Consider the following 8730-nt stretch of genomic DNA (forward strand, 5'->3'; position numbering starts at 1 on the left):
CTTTCTCTCTCTCCAACAATATTTTCCAATGGCCTTTTTGACTAGTCTCAGTAAATCCAATAGATCTCTCTCTTAGTTTGACAATATTTCAGATATAATGTTTTGCTAGGATTGTTTTTACCTACCAAGCTCCACATAAGCCTTCCACTTTTACATATGAGTAGAATAGGTTGAAGACAATCTAATGTAGGCTTGAGCGACTTGATGAGATGAGTATTTCCATGATCTTTTGCAAGAGAACCTCACTTATGTTTGATATGCATTCTTTTGAAAACTCTTCACGATGAAACAAGGTAAAGGTTTGAAGTTCGCTTAAGTTTGAAGAGCATTGCATTTATTTATTATTGTGGCTTGTTCTTTAATTGCTAGTCTATCTTCCATAATGAAAAGTAGCCGGTCACAACATGAACTTAAATGCTAAATACTTGAGAGAGCAATATGTCTTGTTATGTATGACTAAGTGCAGAGAGGACATTGAGGGGCAACGCTGATTTCTTTATAAGCAAAGCTCCTGGACTTACTCGAGGACGAGCAAGGTTTAAGCATGGGGGGAATGTTGGCGCTCCTTAAGTACCGACTTTATCCCTTGTTTATCCTTGATAATGGCATGAATTTAATATCAAAATCACTAACCGTCCTAACCCCGACCTAATTATTGGTCATTTTCACATATGCACAAATATTTTGGAGGAACTTCGTTTTTGCAGGTTTTTGGCCTATTTTGGAGCATGAAATGACGAGGCCCGTGATCGAGCGCTAACACGGAGAAAGATGAAGGCCAAAGCCCAAAGGAAGGACCAAAGCCCATGTTGATTCGAAGCACATTCATGCACATCCATCCTCCAAGATAGCCCAAAGGACCAAGCCCATGAAGATGAGATCAAGATACTTCGGGATTAAGCAAAGCAAATGAAGATTTAAGGAAGGATTCCCTATCCTATCCTTTCCTCGAAGATATCTCCAAGATAACGACGTCCAAAGGGGTGCAATCGTGAAGGACAGAAACTCTAGAAGATGCGAGGAGTCTACACGCCAAAGATGAGACCGAGGCGAGCCCAAAAAGGGGTAGGCCGGCCGGCCTAGGCCCATGGGGCCGGCCGGCCCAGCCCTTTTCTGAGGCGGTTTGGCCTCCCCTTCGACCAGTGGCTTCCTTGGCTTATAAATAGCTCGCACCTTATTCAACTCGAGGCATCCATCCACCCAGAACTCGACGAAACCTAGGACCAAGACCGGAGGGAGATGACGGCCGCCGCAAGTCTTTGAAGTTGTCTAGGAGATGGCTTAGGCCGACCCTAGCCGCCGTGGCCTCCCTGCGTGGTTGTGCCATGGCGGAGTTCAAGAGCTAGTTGGATTCATCGATGGTGTGCACATGGCGGTGATGATCCAAATGAATCTATTATGTGAGTAATGATAATCATGTCTTCCGAATCTATTAGCGATCATGTTCTCCTCTTTCGATTTCGTTCTTCTCTTTGGGTTTGCTTCATCTTAGATCTATTATCGAGATAGATCGCTTAGCGTGATCTTGTAGTCATGGTGGCTAGAGGTTCATGGCGGAACTACCAAAGGGGTTCGACTTGCTTCAGGGTATCCCGTTAAAAGGGGTGGCGTCGTGACAGGCCGTTGCCACTTAGTAGGTTGGGTATCGAGGGATCAGATTGGAGATTTTGAGTTTAAAGATGCTTTTGATTGAGATGCATGATTTATCCGCTCGTTAGCTTGAACTACAACTAGATGACGATAGGCCTAGTCATATCTTTGGTTTTGCTATGATTAAGCCTATGTTCATGGATGAGATCAACCTTTACATATCACTCATATCTATTAAAGGTTTACCCTTTATATGCAATCAATGCTTCATGTTAGGATAGATCCATTAGATTAGATGGAAAACCTTAGGTAGTTCTTTGTCGATCCACGGATTGATAAACCTTGGGGGGAATACTCTGAGGGAAAAGCTACGCGAAACCGTGCGCTTGCGGTATACAAATCGGGGCGCTAAGGAGCGTCAACAGCCGCCGTGGCCCAGGCCGGTCGGCCTGGCTTTGGCGCCCGGCTATAAAAGCTGATAGAGCGATGCTCTTAGATGCACCAGACTCTGGTTCACTTGCCTCAGCCCGAGCTCTTTCATTTCCTCTCCCTTTCTTAAGTTTCTTTGCTTAATCAAGCCCTTTTGAGCTAATTAAGTAAAGAACTTGAGTGCTAGCTCAACCCAAAAATAAATAAAATTTAAGTAGTGGTAAAGTTCATAAACCAGAAAACACAAAAATATTTGCCATTCAAATAAAATCATGGCACACTGAACGACGAATGTTTGTGGTGGTTTAAACGCCCCGCAAGAATGACTAACGCTAACCCTCTTCTTAATCCTTGTTTCCTTTTAGTATTGCTTGTGCTAACCTTTTTGCAGGCACTATGTTGAATCGCGCCAAGGAGAAGGTCAAGAGAGCACTCTCGAGAAGGTCGAGAAGCTTGCGGAGTTCATCTTCTTCCCGGGATAATATGTCGGTCGACTCCGGTCACCGTTCACACATATCCCGGGAGGAAGACTAAATTCCCGCAGTCCCATGGAGCCATTTCCGCATCAGGATCCTGACAATGGTTGAACAAATTGTTGCCAATAACGACTACGAGCGGCAAGCACTTGACTACTGAAGAGGCAGACTTTTGGCCATGCCAAGAGGTTCGAAACTCGCTTCCTCATTATGACAGGACTTATGCAAGACATGAACCAAGCTTTCACCACCGTAGGATGGGAAAATTTCACTGACATTGTCGAACCAAGTTCACAACTCTTAACCATGGAATTACTCATCTCTCTTACCATTGAAGAAACCGGTTCTGAAACTAAAGTTTACTTTTGGTTCTTTAATGAACAATTTGAAATGACCCTAAAATATTTCAGCATCACATTGGGTTTTCACAAAAGATGCATTCTTGACCCCAACACACTTGCTGAAAATTACCAGTACGACCGTAGTTCTTGGTGGACCTTAATTTCTAATGAACCTGTGAGTAGCAAGAACAGCATAGTCTCCATTCATAATCCTACTTTGAGGTTTCTTGCCAAATGACTCGCCATGGTCGTGCACCCTCGTGCAGACCTCCACCTCTGTATCTTACCTGAGCTGCAGTGTCTGTACGCTATGGCGAACAAGATTCGTTTCTCGCCCGTCAGGAGCATGCTCGCTCATTGGCAGAAGATGATTTTGAGCAGAAGCCCCATCGACATAACCTCTCTGGTCACTCGCATGGCGAGGTATGTCAAAGCGATGGATGGCGCTGAAGTCACCTTCTTGCCTGAGACAGAGGCGTACAGATACAAGGTCGGTCTCGAGCATTTCGTGCAAGGGCACATGATACTAGAGGGGCCAGGGAATTCTATCTTTATGTGTTACCCCGGGTACGATAGGGAGATCGAGCTGCCATGCCCGAGACTCTTTCTCTACTCGGTGAAAAGTCTAACCTTGCAGATGGAGAAAAGAGAACCCGCACGACAGAGTGTTACAGGACCACAGACGAGGAGCAGGACCCGGCGCGAGCAAGCCGGAGCAGGACCATCGCGACAGACACCCCTGGTTCATACCTCGGCACAACTAGGGCCGTCCACGCAGAACATGAGCTTCGAGGAGGCATACGGGCACTACACCTATACCAACCCGAACCTGTATCAGGCTAGCGGCAGTGGGTACGCCGGTGGGCAAGAACCATACTACCCTCTAGGTACGCATCTGTCTTATGGTCCACAGGTGGGTCCTTCATCGTCAGCACACTTCAACTACGAGGACTTGATTCTCCGGAGCATCTCTGATCTCTCGAACCGCATCACCACCCTTGGTACACACCAGCAATAGATGCAGGATACAATGACACACAATACCCAGCTCACTCAGCAGAGCTGGGGGTTGACATCCGCCTTGCAGTACGACGTGTCCAACGTCTTCATTCACTTGGGGTTGGGCTACCAATAGTCCCAGCCGTTCCAGCAGCACCAGCCATACTAGCAGTCCGATTAGGAGAACGATGACGATGAGGAGGAGAACAATGATGACGAGGAGGAGGACAATGATGGTGAAGATGTGGACCCCGACGAGGAAGAACAGGACTCCGATGAGGAGGACTGAGCTTCATCGAAGCTTGGGGGGAGTCACACTGGCAGGTAAGTCATCACACCCGACCTTTCATTCAGCAGCCATGCCATACTTTAAAAATAATAATAATCCCATAACAAAAATCTCAAAAATATTTTCATGCTTTGAATAAATTCATATGAGTGTAAATCCGTGTAAGCTCTTACTTTGGATATGATGAATAGTTGCTCTGTTCAAACCTTGTATGTGCCTCGTATACAGCTTTTTACTCTCCTAGTACCTGAACTAGTTGGCACATAATAGTTCCACCGAAAATCTGGTTGTGTGGAGGCATGAGTTTAAGTTCCAAAGTCTAAGTTGTTGCGGGATTCGCGATAGCCCAAACCAGATTTAAGCTACTTGCTCTAGTAGGGAACCTCTTGGAATTCTTTTAAAAATTAAAATTGTGGTGAAGGTTTCCCCATGGTTAAAAGGACCCATGCAGAGCCTTACATTCTCTTAAACCGCTATGAGCTATCTGAAGTTATTTTGAGCTTTGTCGAATGGTGTGTCCGCTTCGGGAATGATACTTGCCATCTACAGGTGTCAGCGTAATGGGAACGGGGGTCCCCATAACCCCAGACTCATACAAGATTAAGGAGGACGGAGCCCGCTGGCCGCGTCAGCTGGCGACGTTAGCCGGGCACGGCCAGAGGGCACGCCATGATGTCCACACCCCAGTGGTGGGCATCCATCCGAGAGCGGGCCGGGCCTGGCCGGGCCCGTGAAACCCGGAGGGACAGTTCCTTCCCCTCAAAGACACCAGACTCTGTGTGGAGCATGAGAGGACACACGGCTTCCCCATAAGAACCTCATGATTATGGGGATGCCGTGCATTCAGAAGATAAGACGATAGGCGGCGGCCAGCTTATCTCTGAGCTGCCCGTCCCATCGACTTGAAGATGGGCAGTGGCTGGGATCCACTCCCATTTACCACGGCCCCGTCACGGTAAAGACCGGGGTCACCCCGGGTGGAGCCCCGGTATTGACCAGGGTTGCCCCGGACCAGGAGGACCCACCAAACAACCCGGGAGCCACCACGTGGCCGAGCTCGCACCACCCCGGAGGCCTCCGGGGATGCCCCGAAGCACGCAGAAGGCCCCGGAACGCTTCGGGATGAAAGGGGCCGCTGGCCAGTGTCTACGACCCCCTCCCCCCCGAGGTCTCCCGGGGTAGCCCTGGACGGCTCTGACAGTGGTGGGACCCCAGGTGGTTACTTCGGTGGGCCCGACAAAATGCCTGTTCGCCTGACAGAGGCAAGACAGCGTGGATGACGGCGCCCACTATGCAAAGGGTGTGTTCACACTAGCTAGATGGCAACAGAGAAGGCAGAAGTAGTCTATAAATAGAAAGATCCCAGGACATGTAAAGGGACCGATCCTTTCGGGACCTAACGAGTACACAGGTTCCGAGCTTGGGCTTCCCAACTCAGGATCATCAAAGAACCAACCACCACACAAATAGGATGTAGGGTATTACGCCTCCGGGCGGCCTGAACCTATCTAAATCGATTGTCTCAAACTCGCTTCCTTAAGGGAAGTTCTTGTGCAGTTTATACCCGTCGCTGAATCTCTAAACGGGGGTTACCAATAATCCCTGCTAGCGGTAATCTTACACCGTCAACAGGTCTTCCTCACGTACCCATTGTTTTCTAGCCAAAAGATAACTGGTCTGTCAGTCGCCTACTCTAGGTATTGACATCCACTCTTGCCAGACATACTCCCTTGCAACCACAAATCCAACATCCCAAAGATCCCACAAAGGTCTTCCCCTTTCAAAACTCACTACAAGAAATCCTTGGCTTTTTGACGTAAAATCCATTTATGACGCTGGCTTTATGACGTATGACATAGTTATGTGAATTATGACACAAGTTTATGTCAAAAAACGTGAATTATGACATAAGTTTGTGCATTTTTGTCATCATACATGTAATTGATGTCATAATTCACATAACTAATATCATAATTCACATAGCTAGTGTCATAATTCACGTAACTATGTCATAATTAACGTCATAAAGCCAACGTCATAAATGGATTTTACGTCAAAAAGCCAATGATTTCTTGTAGTGACTCCAAAGAATTCAAGCCATATCAGCAAGGGAGAGTGGAGTTATCTTCTTTAAAAAAAGAAAAGAAAGAAAGGAAAGAATTCCACTCTCCATCCCTAAAGGAGTTGCAAAATAAGGAGTTCAAATAAGACTAATTCCATCCAAGTGGGGATCCACCTACTCCATCTCCCTCAGATATTCCATCCTCCATAAGACCGGAATTTGGCTAAGTATCGACCCCATCGCGGATCACTCTTCGGCTCGGCAATATAGGTAACTAAGGTATGCAAACCTTTTTCCTACCCATAAGCTCCATATATCAGCCTTAGAAGTAGGAAGATGATGGTCAAAAACTTCGACCATACGTGAGGATCATACACCTTGAGCGACTCGAGAGTACCATTGGGGAACCGGAACCTCTTTTGAAAAGTCTTGCAAAAACTCCAAGCTAGGAACCTGAACAGGCAGCAGGGAACATTCCGGTGAAGGTTGTTCAGTCCATCAACCACTCAAGACCGAGGGATGAGAAACAAATACGCCCCATCCTCCAGAACCTTAGGTTTGAGCCAACTTATTCACACATACGGGAAGAGTAATATGTTGTGCACAAGATACCTGCTGGGGGCGAACATTGACGCAACTCCCGATCCACCAAGCCTCAGTTTAAGGTTTGCTCGAGGACGAGCAAAAGTTTATGCTTGGGGGGGGTGTTGACGGCCATTATTTCACATTCTAGCAGTCAACTTCTCGGGAATAAAACAAGTTTTACACTATATTCCATTCATATTTTGTTTATTTCTAATGAGTTCCATAAGTTTTGGATGAGTTATGATTTCAGGAGTAGGTGCACCAAAATTGAGCAGATTTGGGCAAAAACCCAGGCCGATCGGCCTCGCCTAGGCCGTCCGGCCTGGCACCCCTGAAGATGGTGCCCTGTCTTCGATCCAGGGGCAATGTGACACACCCACAATGCCTCTGAGTCGTGGATTGGATGTCGGTTCAATCAAGTGCATCGAAAGGCTTGCACAATGATTAAAACACCCACAACTCAGTGCAAACTCGTGTCCGAGTCAGCGATCCACCACCCAGGCAAGATCACGAGCATACAAGTGCAACATCGGCGCAATGGAGAGCCGAGATGGGCCAGAGGGAGGCTGGCCGGCCTCCCCTAGGCCGGCCGGCATGGCCTTGGCTGTGTTGAAGCCACACAACAAACAAGACCCCAGGAGAAGATCAGAGACATCCATGCAAAGGCGGTGGCCAGATGGCCACACCCCCAACCGGCCGGCCTAGGGGAGGCCGGCTGGCCCCACATTACAGCCTCTCAAGCTCTGGCTTTGTGTGGAAGATAAGCACACCGACCTTACCTGCTTTCAACTGACGCTACGGGTTTTACCGGCCAAGGACCGACCCTGGAAGACTATAAATAGAGACTCCATCCATCACTTGTAACACACACCATTGGAGCTCATCTCTCTTCACTATACATTCTAGAGTAGGTTAGTTGCTTGGGAGTTAGAGTCAAGTCGAGCTTGCTCGGGATTCCGGAGTCGTCGGAAGTCTGGTACAGCTCTTGTATCCTTCTTTTGACATTATAAATATAAGTTATCTTGTTTACTTTTCTGAGTCAGCTTTACTTTCCGCCTTTCTTTATCTTCTCGAGTCTGAGTGTTCAGCTCGAGCGTGTAAGTTCTACCTTTAGTTTAGGCTATGTTATCTCTCTAAGTTTCGGGATCTTATCTTACGGGTTTTCTCGCCTGGACTAGAGTAACTCAAGTTAGTGCTCTAGGTTGAGGGGGATTTCTCTCGAAGGCCTCGAGAGAAATCCTAACACCGAGTGCAGACGTGGTGTCTGAGCTTAGTGTTAGCTAAAAAGTGTGTTCTACCCCACAGAACCGTTGTGGTAGGCGGAAGGTCGTGACAGCCCTGTCCGTCCCTTGTAGTCCACCACGTTCGGGTGTTTTCATAGCAGTAGTGCAGGTTGCCGTTGGAATCCCCTCTCATCCCTTTCTAAAGTCCTTCCTCTTCCAGCCACCGAAGTAAGCTCTGCTTTCCTCAAGATTAGTTAGGTGTTTAGTCTGATCTAGATAGGCTAACTCGATAGTTCAGAAGTGTATCAGGTGTCTTATCTCGCTCGTTGTCCTCCCAGATGCTACCTCTCTAAGGAGTTGAGCCTCCGTGTGTCACTCGGTCATCGACTGACCATTTGTCCTATCTACCTATTTGGCTTTCCCCCGTCTAGTTAGTCGGTTGATTAAGCTAGTACATTTATCATTCGATTTACGATACTCTTTACCATAGTGCTTCCCTCTGGAAAAATACGATATCCTGGAATTTTCCAAGGTGAAGTGCTACAACGGTGATTCTGTGCGCTTGCAGAATATCTATTCTATTGGGCATAAGAAACGCCAACAGTGACCTCATACACGGGCGTGCTGCTCGGGTATGCGGGATCCTTCGGATATGACAGTGCTCCATGGTGTGACTGGGGTAGACGGTAGGAGGTGACAACCCTGTCTGTCCGGCGTAATAGCTTTATTTTGTTTA

Source organism: Panicum virgatum, chromosome 5N (assembly GCF_016808335.1).
Source record: "Panicum virgatum strain AP13 chromosome 5N, P.virgatum_v5, whole genome shotgun sequence".
Taxonomy (NCBI): Eukaryota; Viridiplantae; Streptophyta; class Magnoliopsida; order Poales; family Poaceae; genus Panicum; species Panicum virgatum.